Raw genomic sequence first — 13,981 nt, 5'->3', positions numbered from 1 at the left:
TTTCAATTTTAGGGCTCTCTCCTGGTGGGCTCAGGGGATGACATAGGGTGCCAGGGATCAGCCAGGTGCAAGGCAAGCGCCTTACCCACTATATGAGCTCTTCAGCCCCAATTTTATTTTTAATTTTTAATTTTATTTATTTATCTATTTATCTATCTATTTATTTATTTATTGCTTTTTGGGTCATACTCTGTGATGCACAGGGGTTACTCTTGGCTTGGCACTCAGGAATTACCCCTGGCGGAACTTAGGGGACCCTATGGAATGCTGGGAATCAAACCTGGGTCTGCCGCAAACGCCCTACCCACTGTGCTCTTGCTCCAGACCCTAAATTTATTTTGATTTGATGACCACACCTAACAGTACTCAACAGCTACTCCCAGATTCGTGCTCAGGAAGCAGGTAGGGCCACAGATCAAACTCTGGCCTCCTCTATGCACTCTAGCCCTTTGAACTATGTCTATAGTTTAGAGATCCCAGAACCCAAAGCTTAGAGGCACATCTAGCTTCATCCATTTAGAGCCCCTGGGTGAAGCCTCAGACGGAGACAGTGGACAGACCTTCCTGCCAAGGCCAACATATCTGGGTACATGATTTAAAGAAGAGCTTATCTTCAGTTGTGCTAATTCAGCCCGGGTTAGACATTCAGTACTGACAATGCCACTTGCAAAACCCTGGGAGTTCCTTGCTAGCCTCACCCTATGCTTGGCTCTGTCGGGTTTAGAACAAAGTCGAATATCAAGAAGATAGCTGGACTGACTAGAAGAGGAGACCCAGAGTTTGATCACCAGCACTGCCTAAACCTCCCCTTCACCCTGGTTGTCCCCAACATCTTTGGGCCAAATTGTCAGATTTGCTCTTCAAACTTGTGTTCTCTCCTTTTTTTGGGGGGGTGGTGGTTTAGGGGTTACTCCTGGCTGTGCACTCAGGAATTACTCCTGGAGGTGCCTGGTGGACTATATGAGGTGCCGAGGATCGAACCTGGGTCGGCCACGTGCAAGGCAAACACCCTACCTGCTGTGCTATCGCTCCGGCCCCAAATAAGTAAATAAATAAATAAAATACATTTGCTGGGTGTCTTTTCAGGCTCTTCCAGCTGAGAGGGGGTAGTCAGATGGGTCAATAAGCAATATGACAGGACAATCAGGGCCGTGGTTCCAGCGAATCATAGGGTATCATGGGAAAACATAGGGTCTGGCAGGAGGTACAAAGAGCTGGAATACACGCTTCGCAAACTAGACTAGATAGGAAAGAGGGGAGATGGGGCTTCCTGGAGGAGGTGATACCTGAACTGAATTCTGAACCCTGAAGTTATTCACGGGATCAGTCAGTCAGGCCAAGAGCAAAGGAGAGTTAAGCCAGGGAGATCTAGCATGTACTAAAGCATGGAATCTGTGCAGACTTGGAAATGTTTGGAAACCTGTTGGCAGCGGGGAGCACTGAAGGCTCTAGAGGAATGAGATGATGAGATTTGGCCAAGAGACTGTCCTAGGCGTGGTGCGGAGGCGGGATTGATTGATTGATTGGTTTGGGGGCCATACCCAGCTGTGCTCAGGGCTCACTCCTGGGTCAGTGCTTAGGAATTGCCCCTGGCAATGCTCAAGGGACCATATGTGGTGCCGGGGATCAACCCTGGGTTAGATGTGTGCAAGGCAAGTGCACTGTACTACATCTCCAGCCTCTGGAGGGTGGATTCACTTTATTTATTTATTTTTTATGTTTTGAAAGTGAGTTTAAATTGTAAGTCTGGAGACAGATACAGCTCAGCAGGCTGAGCACATGCCTTGCATGCAGAAGGCCTGGGTTCTGTCTCTGGCATCATGTGGTCCCCCAAGAATCACCAGGAGGGACCCCTGAGCGTGGGTCTGGAAGTAACCCCTGATCATCATGCAGCTCAAAAGAGCTTTTTTGTTTTTCTCTGGTTTGGGGGCCACACTTGGCAATGCTTAAGGATGACTCCTGGCTCTGCACTCAGGAATTACTCCTGGCGGTGCTCAGGGGATCATATGGGATGCCGGAGATTGAACCCGGGTTGGCCAAGTCCTAGGCAAGTGACTTACCTGCTTAGACTATCAATCCAGACCCTCAAATTTTTTTTTTCAAATATTTTTTTAGTATTAAGAAACGCTTAAGTGGGGCTGGAGCAATAGCACAGAGGGTAGGCGTTTGCCTTGCACGCAGCCAACCCGGGTTCGATTCCCAGCATCCCATATGGTCACCTGAGCACCGCCAGGGGTAATTCCTGAGTGCAGAGCCAGGAGTAACCCCTGTGCTTCGCCAGGTGTGACCCAAAAAGCAAAAAAAAAAAAAAAAAAAAAAAAGTAAATAATAAAAAAAAAAGAAACGCATAAGTCTGGTGGCTAAGGAGATAGTTCAAGTGGTAGAGTCATAGAGTCATGCCTTGAGTGTATGACCTTGAGCTGGATCGCTGGTACCAGACGTCACCTGAATACTGTCACCTGTGGTCCTGGGAATGCTCCCCAACTCTCCTGGGTCCCACACCTTTGGGCTTGAGCTATTAGCACACACCACTGGGTCTACTTTGCTAAGCGTCAACCCAGCCCTCTCACCAGCACTACTAGCTGCAGCATCTGAAAAAAAAAAAAAAAGGATGGGCCTTATCGGGGGGCGAGGGGTGGGTAAGGTGCTTGTCTTGCATGCAGCTAGCCGTGGTTCAATCACCAGCACCACCTGAGCATCTCGGGGCCATGTGCAAGGCAAACACCCCACCTGCTGTGTGATCGCTCCAGCCCCACGAGCCACATTTTACATATTTTTAACTTTTATTTATTTATTTATTTGCTTTATGGGTCACACCAGGCAATGCACAGGGGTTACTCCTGGCTCTGCACTCAGGAATCTCCCCTGGCAGTGCTCAGAGGACCCAATGGGATGCTGGGAATCGAACCCAGGTCGACTGTGTGCAAGGCAAACGCCCTACCCGCTGTGCTATCGCTCCAGCCCCACGAACCACATTGGAAAGGCTTGAAGCCCCATGTGAGTACAGACACGGTCCATGTTCCAACAGCCCTGAGAGGCCAACTGCAAGGTGCTGAGAGCCTTGTTTTCACAAACCAGGAAGCTGCAGTGTGAAAAGGTCAAGACTTCTGTCCGAGGCCAGAGAGTTGGCAGTGTGAGAGCCCCGGATGTGGACCCCCAGTGCAGGAGCCAGGATCTGTGTCGGTCACAAGAAGAGTGCTCCACATCTCCCGGGAAGGGCAACTGTTTCCCTTTTAAAGGATGAGGAATGGGGACAGTGATGGAGGACTCAGCCTTTCTCTCTGGCAAACACTAGATTCTGTGCGGATGCTCCCCTGCCAGGCTTTCGGGCGATGGAGCTAATTGGTTCAGCCAATCAGGGTATTCTCATTCCCTCCAGCCAGAGGCCAAATCCTGGCCAGCAGGACCATAGGAATTTAGGGAGCTCTTGGGAAAGCTTTTGTTCCTCTTCATGGCCAAGACTACATGTGAGCTCTCTCCGCAGCTGTACAAGCGTGAATCCAGACCCAGCAAAACCTCTTTCGGTGTGAGCAACTCCTCGCAGAATGTCTCCAGCCTGAGAACTAAGCCTCGGCCCCGTGCCTGCCCGGGAGGGGAAAGGTATTTCTCTCTCTCGCCTCTTTCTCTCCGGGGATGAAGGGCGCGGTGGCCGCCATATTAAGACGACCACAGATTGGGTTTTCAAGCCTGCAATTATCTAATATCTGGAAGAAATCTCCCTGGACTTCTTGTTAAAGTACAGAAATTCAAAACCTTATTTGTCTTCACAGTAGGTCTGAATCTAGTGGTGTACTCCTAACAACAATAGTGAGGTTTGTGTTGAAATATTGAATGTAACCAAAGTAAACAGAATGTAAAATGAAACTTATCAGTTACAAGGTAGGGGGTGGGGGGCGGGATGGGAGGTGCACTGTGTGGGTTTTTTTTTTTTTTTTTTGGTGGTGGTATATGGGCACTGGTGAAGGGATGGTTGTTTCAGCATTGTATAACTGAGACCTAAGCCTGAAAGCATTGTAATCTTCCACACGGTGATTTAATAAAATAAAATAAAATTAAAAAAAAAAAAGACTACATGTGAAATCTGGAAAAATGACAACTGTGTTGCAACTTTGAGAGGCTACACCTTCCACGGCTTGCCGCTAGAAGAGCAGTGTGAAGAAGCAGAAAACTGTTTTGTTTGTTTCTTGTTTGGGGGCCACATCCAGCTATGATCAAGGGGTAACTCCGGACTCTGCACTCAGGAATTATTACTCCTGGAGGTGCTAGTGGGATTTTTTATTTTTCCTTGCATTTTGGGTCACACCCGGCGATAACACAGGGGCTACTCCTGGCTCTGCACTCAAGAATTACTCCTGGTTGGGGGCTGGAGGGATAGCACAGTGGGGAAGGCGTTTGCCTTGCATGCGGCCGACCCGGGTTCAGTTCCCAGCATCCCATATGGTCCTCTGAGCACCGCCAGGGAGTAATTCCTGAATGATCCAGGAGTAACCCCTGTGCATTGCTAGGTGTGACCCAAAAAGCAAAATAATAATAATAATAATAATAATAATAATAATAATAGTAATAATAATAATAATAATAAAATAATAAAGTGAGAAAAGCTTTGCCAAAAAATTTTTTTTAAAAATTACTCCTGGTGGTGCTCAGGGGACCCTATGGGATGCTGGGAATCGAACCCGGGTCGGCCGCATGCAAGGCAAACGCCTTACTCACTGTGCTATCTATCGCTCCAGCCCCAGCTAGTGGGATTTTTCATATGGAATGCCACGGATCAAACCCAGGTTAGCTGGGTGCAAGGCAAGTACCCTACCTGCTGTACTGTCTTCAGCTCTGAGGTAGAAAACTTTTGATTAATCCATCTGTTCAAAATCTAGTCTAGAACCCTGCAGCGTTCAATCCACTATAATTTTTTTTTTTGCCTTTTGGGTCACACCTGGCTATGCACAGGGGTTACTTCTGGCTTTGCACTCAGGAGTTACTCCTGGCGGTGCTCAGGGGACCATATGGGATGCTGGGAATCGAGCCCGGGTCGGCCGAGTGCAAGGCAAACACCCTACCTGCTGTGCTATTGCTCCAGCCACTATAATTTTTTGGGGGGTCACACTTCAGCTTTTCTTGGTTGTGCATTCAGGAATTACTCCTGGAGGTGCTTAGGGGACTCTATGGGATGTGTAGTGCATTTGTCTTGCACCCGGTAAACCCAAGTTTGATCCCTGGCACCCCAAATCGTGCAACGGGCACTGCCAGGGGTAATACCTGAGTGCAGAACCAGGGGTAACCCCCGAGCATTGCTGGGTGTGACCCCGAAACAAACAAACAAGCAGAAATAGAGGAAGAGTATTCGAAGGAAGCAGCCGGTCTGCAGACAAGCCAAGAGGGGTAAGAACAGTCTGAGCAGAGGGTGGCTCAGGGCTTGGTGTAAAGAAGGGTTGGGAAACCACACAAGGGTGGTCAGGAAGAGGAAGCGCCAGGCTGGGTGGAGACGGGTGGACACCCACTGAGGCCTGCCAAGGCTGACAGGATGTGAGCAGCGGTGGTGTCAGCTGGTTCCATATGGAGCCTGAGTCTGCTCAAAACTTCAGTGTGGCCCATAGGCCTTTACCTTGGGGAGGAAAGGAGCAGTCCCGTGGGCGGGCAAAGTCCAGCGTCTCTGAAAGGAGCCAGATGTGGCCAAGTGAAGCCACTAGACAGGGGGTCGCAGCTCCCTAGGCAGCACTCCAATTACCATCTTGCTCTTTCTCGCCCTTGCGCAGCCAAGCATGCTGGGAATCACTACTGTTCACTGCATTCCCGTCCCCACCTCCTCAGCGTCCCGCCAGGTGGCTGTGTCCACCAGACCAATGAAACCAGGCCAGCTGCTGCCACTTGTGCCCTCTGAGGTGCCAGAAGATGGACGCCTGTCCTTTATTCTCTGGACCTCTTCCCCGTATTGTGTTTTTTTTGCTTTTTGGGTCACACCCGGCGATGCACAGGGGTTCCTCCTGGCTCTGCACTCAGGAATTACTCCTGGCGGTGCTCAGGGGACCATATGGGATGCTGGGAATCGAACCCGGGTTGGCCACGTGCAAGGCAAACGCCCTACCTGCTGTGCTATCGCTCCAGCCCCGCTAGGGCCTTTCTTGAAGCGTTTTTTTTTTTTTTATTTATTGTTTTTTGTTGTTGACCTTCTCCTGGCCGTGCCCTGGGGCCAGGAGGCAGCGGGGATCAAACCTGGCTCTCTGAGCTCCAGCCCTCTGAGCCATCTCCCCGGCCCTCACACGGTTGCTTCCATGACACTCGAGTGTCAGCAGACACAGACAAATGCTGTGACGGAAGCTACGACAAGAGGGCTGGGGTTCGTTTCCCTCCCTCCGCCTCAGCCTTCCAGGAGGCATTTTCAGGAACTGTGGATCTTTGAACACCCTAAAGTTTTATTTTGTTTGCTTTTTGGGTCACACCCGGCAATTCAGAGGGGTTACTCCTGGTTCATGCACTCAGGAATTACTCCTGGCGGTGCTCAGGGGACCACATGGGATGTTGGGAATCGAACCCGGGTCGGCCGCGTGCAGGACAAACGCCCTACCCACTGCTGTGCTATCGATCCAGCCCCACCCAGTATTGTCTTTTCTGGGCTAGCAATGCTCAGTCCTCCTAATGGGACTCAGAGGACCGTATGTGGTGCCAGGTGCCAAACCCAGTGCAGGTACCAAACCCAGTGCAAGCGCCCTCCCCAGCGTGTTGTCTCCCCAGTATCGAACACCGCCTTGTGTAAACGCACACTCCTACTCGCTATGCTGGCTCTAATGACCTCTCTTTCGGGTGTTCGTCCTCTCCCTGCTTGCTCTTTCCTAGAATCTGCGTCTCGTGGCCCAGCCTTCCTGTGCAGTCTCATCCACGCCCAAGGCTGCCACTTCCTGGGGGCCAAGCAATATAATACAGCGGTTAAAACCACAGCCTCTGGAGCCCAGCCACCAGGGTTCCAATCCCTGCCCTACCATTTGGCTGCTGTATGGCATCCAAACCTCTATCAAGCTGGAGATCATTACCCTCACCTCACCCCACAGGGGGAGCGCTGTTCTGATTAAATGTTGTCTGTTCTAAATGCAAATAAATGGGATGAAACAGGATAGGCTTCAGTGTCTGACTTCTTTTACTAGCCATGTTTTGAATTCATTCCTGTTGTTGCTTGTATTCAGGGCTTGTCTACTTTCCTTACTAAGAGGGAGGCCATCGTAGAAATCATGCCAGTTTATAGGGGCTGGAGCGATAGCACAGCGGGTAGGGCGTTTGCCTTGCACGCAGTCGACCCGGGTTCAATTCCCAGCATCCCATATGGTCCCCCGAGCACCGCCAGGAGTAATTCCTGAGTGCATGAGCCAGGAGTAACCCCTGTGCATCACCAGCTGTGACCCAAAAAGCAAAAAAGAAAGAAAGAAAGAAAGAAAAAAATAGAAATCATGCCAGTTTGTTTATCTGTGTGTGTGTGTGTGTGTGTGTGTGTGTGTGTGTGTGTGTGTGTGTGATGTTGGGGAGTTAAGTCAGGCTCTAGTATAGGCAAAGCTTACCCTCTACCATTGAGGCACTCTTCATCCTTTATTATTAAGGACAGACACCTGGGCGACGGCCAGTTTGGAATCACTGTCACTGTCATCCCGTTGCTCATCGATTTGCTCCAGTGGGCACCAGTAACGTCTCCATTGTGAGACTTGTTTGTTACTGTTTCTGGCATATTGAATACGCCACAGGTAGCTTGCCAGGCTCTGCCCTGCGGGCTGGATACTCGAGGTAGCTTGCCGGGCTCTCCGAGAGGGACGGAGAAATAGAACCCAGGTCAGCCACATACAAGGTGAACGCCCTACCATTGTATTGTTGCACCAGCCCAGTTTGGGATCATATGAAGAAAAATGCTATGAATTTTTTTTTTTTGCATTATGAGTCACACCCAACAATGCACAGGGGTTACTCCTGGCTCATGCACTCAGGAATTACTCCTGGCGATGCTCGGGAGACCATACGGGATTCTGGGAACCGAACCCGGGTTGGCTGCGTGCAAGGCAAATGCCCTTCCTGTTGTGCTAAATGCTCCAGCCCTGCTATGAATATTCTTATTCATATCTTTGTATGAGCATGTTTCCACTTCTCTTGGAGGAATAATTGGAAATATCATTGATGTTTGATGGGGTAGGTATCTGCTTCACTTTATAAACAATTGCTGGGCTGGGATATGGTTCAAGTGATAGAGCAAATACATAGTATGAGTAAGTCCTTGCATTTGATCCCTGAGCAATATGAACTATAGCCCTGGTAGCCATCGAGTCTGGCTGAGTGTGGCCTCTTAAAAAAAAATGTCCAGGGGGCCAGAGCGATAGTACAGTGGGTAGGGCATTTGCCTTGCACACAGTCGGCCCGAATTCAATTCCCAGCATCCTATCATACGGTCCCCAAGCACTGCTAGGAGTAATTTCTGAGTGCGGAGCCAGGAGCATCGCTGGGTGTGACTCAAAAAGAAAAAAAAAAGTCGAGGGAGATAATTTGCTTGCTGGAACCCCATTTTAGTCCCCTTCCTAGCATGGTTCCCCAATACTTCCACACGTGGTCCCTGAGCTCTGCACTGGAAGGAGTTCCCTAGCATAGCCAGTCCAAAAAGAAAGAAAATAAATGGGGCGGGAAAGAGCTCAACAGGCTGAGTACATGGGAGAAGGCCTGGGCTGAATCCTCGGCACCACATGGTCCTACAAGCACCACCGGGTGTAGCCCCAAAAAATAAAACAAAAAATAAAAATGAAGGAAAGAAAAAGAATGAGGAATGAATTAATTAAGAAACTGTAGATGTAGCGGCTGGAGTAACAGCACAGCAGGTAGGGCACTTCCCTGGCATGCAACCAACACAGGTTTAGTCACCAACACCCCAAAGAGTCCTCCGAGCCCCGCCAGGAGTGATCCCAGAATGCAGAGCCAGGAGTAAGCCCTGAGCACCAACGGTTGTGGCCCACAAGCAAACAAACCAACACTGCAGGTTAGGGGTATGACTCAATGGTAAGGCACATGCCTTGCACAAGGAAGGCCTAGACTTGATCCCTGGCACTGTGAAAAAGGAAAGGAAAAAAAGGAAAAAGTGACTACACTTCCTCATATAATCAATTATAAAAGACTAGCTTAGGAGAAATAAAATTATATGAAAGTTTTAGCCACTCTATGACCCTAATGGGCTAGAGCAATAGCACAGCGGGTAGGGCATTTGCCGACCTGGGTTCGATTCCTCCGTCCCTGACAGTGAGCCCAGCAAGATACCGACAGTGCTACAGTGCTATGACCCTAAGAGTTTGATACTATTGGCTTCAGTTCTTCTTTTTTTTCCCCCTCATTTTTGGTGCCACACTTTGTGGTAATTAGGAGCTACTCCAAGCTCAGTGGTATGAGGTCATTCTTGACATACTGGGGGGACCATGAAGTATCCCCCAAGCATCTCGGGGTGTGGTCCAAATAAATAATATGTTAAATTTGGATCTGGGGGGCAAGGGATGTGGCTCGGGGGAGAAGAGCACAGCTTGTATACATAAGACTTGAGTTTGCCCCTGGTACTATACAATAATAATGATAATGTAGCACTGTAGCACTGTTGTTCCGTAGTTCATCGATTTGCTCGAGCGGGCACCAATAACGTCTCCATTGTGAGACTTGTTGTTACTGTCTTTGGCATATCGAATATGCCACGGGTAGCTTGCCAGGCTCTGCTGTGCGGGCGGGATACTCTCGGTAGCTTGCCAGGCTCTCCGAGAGGGACAGAGGAATCAAACCCGGGTCGGCTGTGTGCAAGGCGAATACCCTATCCGCTGTGCTATCATTCCAGTCCAATTTGGAATTATGTATATGTGTGCCAGGAGCCAAGGCCTGGGAACCGCCAGGAACCAGTGCCTGGGAACCAATATGTCAGGACAAACTGACCAATATGTCAGGACAAAGCAACAACCGCTTCTTGGGAAAAATAGCAAAGTACCTTATGAAAGTTGCAGAACAATGCCCAGGGAAACTGCCATCAGGGCCCACATCCAGTTTCGTTAAACGTTTGCATTCTTTGCTATTCTCCCATTCTGCCCGCTTCCTCATATAATCAATTATAAAAGACTAGCTTAGGAGAAATAAAATTGGAGCATGCTCCCATTCTTCTTGTGTCCGTCTCATTCTTGTGTGTCTGTCTGTGTCTGTCTCTTTCTTCTTGTGTTTGTCTCCTTTTCACTCATGCACCCTCTCCCGGCTACCCACGTTGACCAAGTCCCAAGGGATGGGACATATATATGTGTGTGTGTATATATACACACATATATGTATGCGTATATGAAATCATATGCAATCGTAAGTTTGTAAAAGTGGTCAAATGTCATGATAGTGATAAATACAGTACAATTCAGGTCTGGCAGCTTAGCATTTCCCACTAACTCAGGGTGTGGAAACCTCACAGATGTCATAGTTTCTGCGTAGGAACTGCCTTTACTGGAACCTTGGCTGCAGCTATTGTGGTTTGTTTGTTTTTTTCCTTTTTGGGTCACACCCGGCGATGCACAGGGGTTACTCCTGGCTCTGCACTCAGGAATTAACCCCTGGCGGTGCTCAGGGGACCCTATGGGATGCTGGGAATCGAACCTGGGTCGGCCGCGTGCAAGGCAAACGCCCTACCCACTGTGCTATTGCTCCAGCCCCATGTTTGGTTTTTTTTTTTTTAAGAATTTTATTTTATTGAATCACCATTTGGAAAATTACAATGCTTTCAGGCTTAAGTCTCAGTTATACAATGCTGAAACAACCATCCCTTCACCAGTGCCCATATCCCACCACAAAAGAAAAAAAAAACACAGTACACCTCCCATCCCGCATCCCCCACACCCCCCCCCCCGCCTTGTAACTGATAAATTTCACTTTACTTTCTATTTACCTTGGTTACATTCAACATTTCAATACAAACCTCACTATGACCTGTTGTGAAGAGATATGAGGTCGCGCGGTTGCGGTTTTGGATTTCTGTACTTTAGCAACTAAGTCCAGGGTATTGTGGGTTTTTAAATTTAACTTAAATTTTATTATTGTGGTTTGGGGACAACGCCTGCCAGTATGCAGAGCTTACTCCTTTCGTGGCTTTGCACTGGGAGCTACCCCAGGCTTAGTGGTGTGAGGTCATCCCACCACTCAGGAATCACTCCTGGGGGTACTTGGGAGATCACAGGTGGGCTGGAGATCGAACTCAGGTTTGCTGTCTGCAAGATAAGAGCCCTACCTCCGCTGCTATCTCTCCTGCCCCATTGCTGGGTTTTTTAGCTGCCTGATGAGCCTTTTATTTTATTATTATTTTTTTTTTTTGCTTTTTGGGTCACACCTGGTGATGCACAGGGGTTACTCCTGGCTCTGCACTCAGGAATGACTCCTGGTGGTGCTCTGGGGACCATATGGGATGCTGGGAATCAAACCCGGGTCGGCCGCGTGCAAGGCAGATGCCCTCCCCGCTGTGCTATCGCTCCAGTCCCCTGAGCTTTTTTTTTTTTCTTTTTGGCTCACACCCAGCGATGCACAGGGGTTACTCCTGGCTCTGTACTCAGGAATTACTCCCAGCGGTGCTGAGGCAGCCATATGGGATTCGGGGAATCGAAGCCGGGTCAGCTGCATGCAAGGCAAATGCCCTACCTGCTGTACTATCGCTCCGGCCCCCGATAAGCCTTCTTGACCTTCTGATTCTCATCCAGCTCTTTTGGTCTTTGACCCCTCTTCGCCGTCCAGTTCACAAGAGATGTGCCGGGAACTAATCCTACACACTCATATTCTCCCTTAAACACGAATCTCGCTTGCTTGTCTCGTGTCTCTGAGCTTGCCTATTTCCACTCCGGAGAAGCCCATGTTCTCTCCTGAACAGATACTTCTCTCTTTCGCTCCCCTCACATCTTTTTAAATAAATTTCAATAAAAATTATCCTGTTTGGGGCTGGAGCGACAGCACAGCGGGTAGGGTGTTTGCCTTGCACGTGGCCAACCCGGGTTCGATTCCCAGCATCCCATAGGGTCCCCTGAGCACCGCCAGGAGAAATTCCTGAGTACATGAGCCAGGAGGAACCCCTGTGCATCACCAGGTGTGACCCAAAAAGAAAAAAAATTATCCTGTTTTAGGGGTTGGAGAGGTAGTACAGTGGTTAAGGCACTTGCCTTGCATGTGACCAACTCAAATTCAATTCCCAGCACCCCATATGGTTCCCCCAGCACCACCAGGAGTAATCTCTGAGTGCAGAGCCAGGAGTAACCCCTGTGTATGGCTGGATGAGGCACCCAAAACAAAAACAAAACAGAGAAACAAACAAAAAACCCAAGAGATTCACCAAGGATGGCCCTCTCGAGTGTGAGCCGCAAATCCTCTTGAAATTCTTTCTCTTGTCCCTTTTCGTGCTTTCTTCTGTAGAAGACATTCTAGTTGATTCGCTAAAGATTCCTCTCACTAAGGAATAATGATTCGCATTTTGCATTACAAAACTGGAAAGACTATGTCAGAACGACATAGTGCCTTCCTCAACCACATTGATCTTTTTCTTTAAAAAAATAATTTTTTATTTAATTAAAGAACCATAATTTACGAAGTTATGGATAGTTGAGTTTTAATCTTTTTTAATTTTTAAAAAATTTTTTAATCACCAGGGCTGGAGAGATAGCACAGCGGGTAGGGTGTTTGCCTTGCACGAGGCCAACCCGGGTTCGATTCCCAGCATCCCATATGGTCCCCTGAGCACCGCCAGGGGTAATTCCTGAGAGCAGAACCAGGAGTGGCCCCTGTGCATTGCCAGGTGTGACCCAAAAAAGCCAAAAAATAAAAATAAAAAAAAAAATTTTTAATCACCGTGAGAACAGTCACAAAGCTTTCCAGTTTAAATCTCGGTCATACAATGATCAAACACCCGTCCCTCCACCAGTGCACATTTTCCAACACCAAGAACCCCCAACCCAGCCCTCCCCCTGCCTATGTGGCAGATGATTTCCACTTTATTCTCTTCCACTTTAACCATATTCAATATTTCGACAAAAGACCCACCATTATTATTTGGAATGTCCCCCAACAATCAGACCTGCCGAAAAGGCATCACTAGATAATTTGTTTTCTATTGCTAATGATGAAGACCATATGACGCCGTGCAGCCGGGAAGTGGCCGCGTGATTTTGGATTTCTGATATTTTAGTAATAAGTCTGGAGGGATTTCTGTCAAAAGCCTCCGGGTTCCGAGATTGGTTTGTGTGCCTCTGGGATCATGGCAGTTCAGGAGCCAGGAGCCGTTTGTGGGTGGCAACTCAGGGCCTCGTCGGGACGGGGAGAGGGGCCGGTTCCACCCCTCCCATGAGGCCCTGCATGTCACGTCACTGCAGTCTCATACCTGATAGTTGAGTTTTAGGCATTTTCAACACCAGTCGCAACACAGTGTCAACTTCCTTCCACCAATGTTTCCATGTTCCCATACTCCACCCCTACCCATCACCTCCATCTGCCGCTTGTCACTTTGACAGGCACATTACAAAATTCTGGTTGGGGGCTGGAGTGATAGTACAGGAATAGCACAGAGATAGTACACCGAGTACGGGGGTAGGTGTTTGCCTTGCACGTGACCGACCCCGGTTCAATTCCTGGCATCCCATTTGGTCCCCTGAGCATCCCCAGGAGTAATTCTTGAGTGCAGAGCCAGGGGAAGCCCCCGAGCATCACCAGGTGTGACCCAAAAAGTCAAAAACAAAACAAAACAATAAAACCCCAGAACCAAAGTTCTGGTGGTTGCAGCTTAGATCTCATGTTTTCAAGTGTTGTTGAGTCTATGTTTTGGATATGTAGCTATGTCATTCTTCCACATCACCAATATGATTGAAGCCCTGACCCCTGTTCACCAATTACTTCTGAGCTGGTTGATGTTATATCTGCTGTGACTGTGTAATTCCACCTTCATAAACACAGCTTCTGGGGAGGATAGATGACAGAGGGAACCATGTTG

The sequence above is a fragment of the Sorex araneus genome, chromosome 2 (assembly GCF_027595985.1).
Source record: "Sorex araneus isolate mSorAra2 chromosome 2, mSorAra2.pri, whole genome shotgun sequence".
Classification (NCBI taxonomy): Eukaryota; Metazoa; Chordata; class Mammalia; order Eulipotyphla; family Soricidae; genus Sorex; species Sorex araneus.
Note: the sequence above shows the minus strand (reverse complement) of the source record.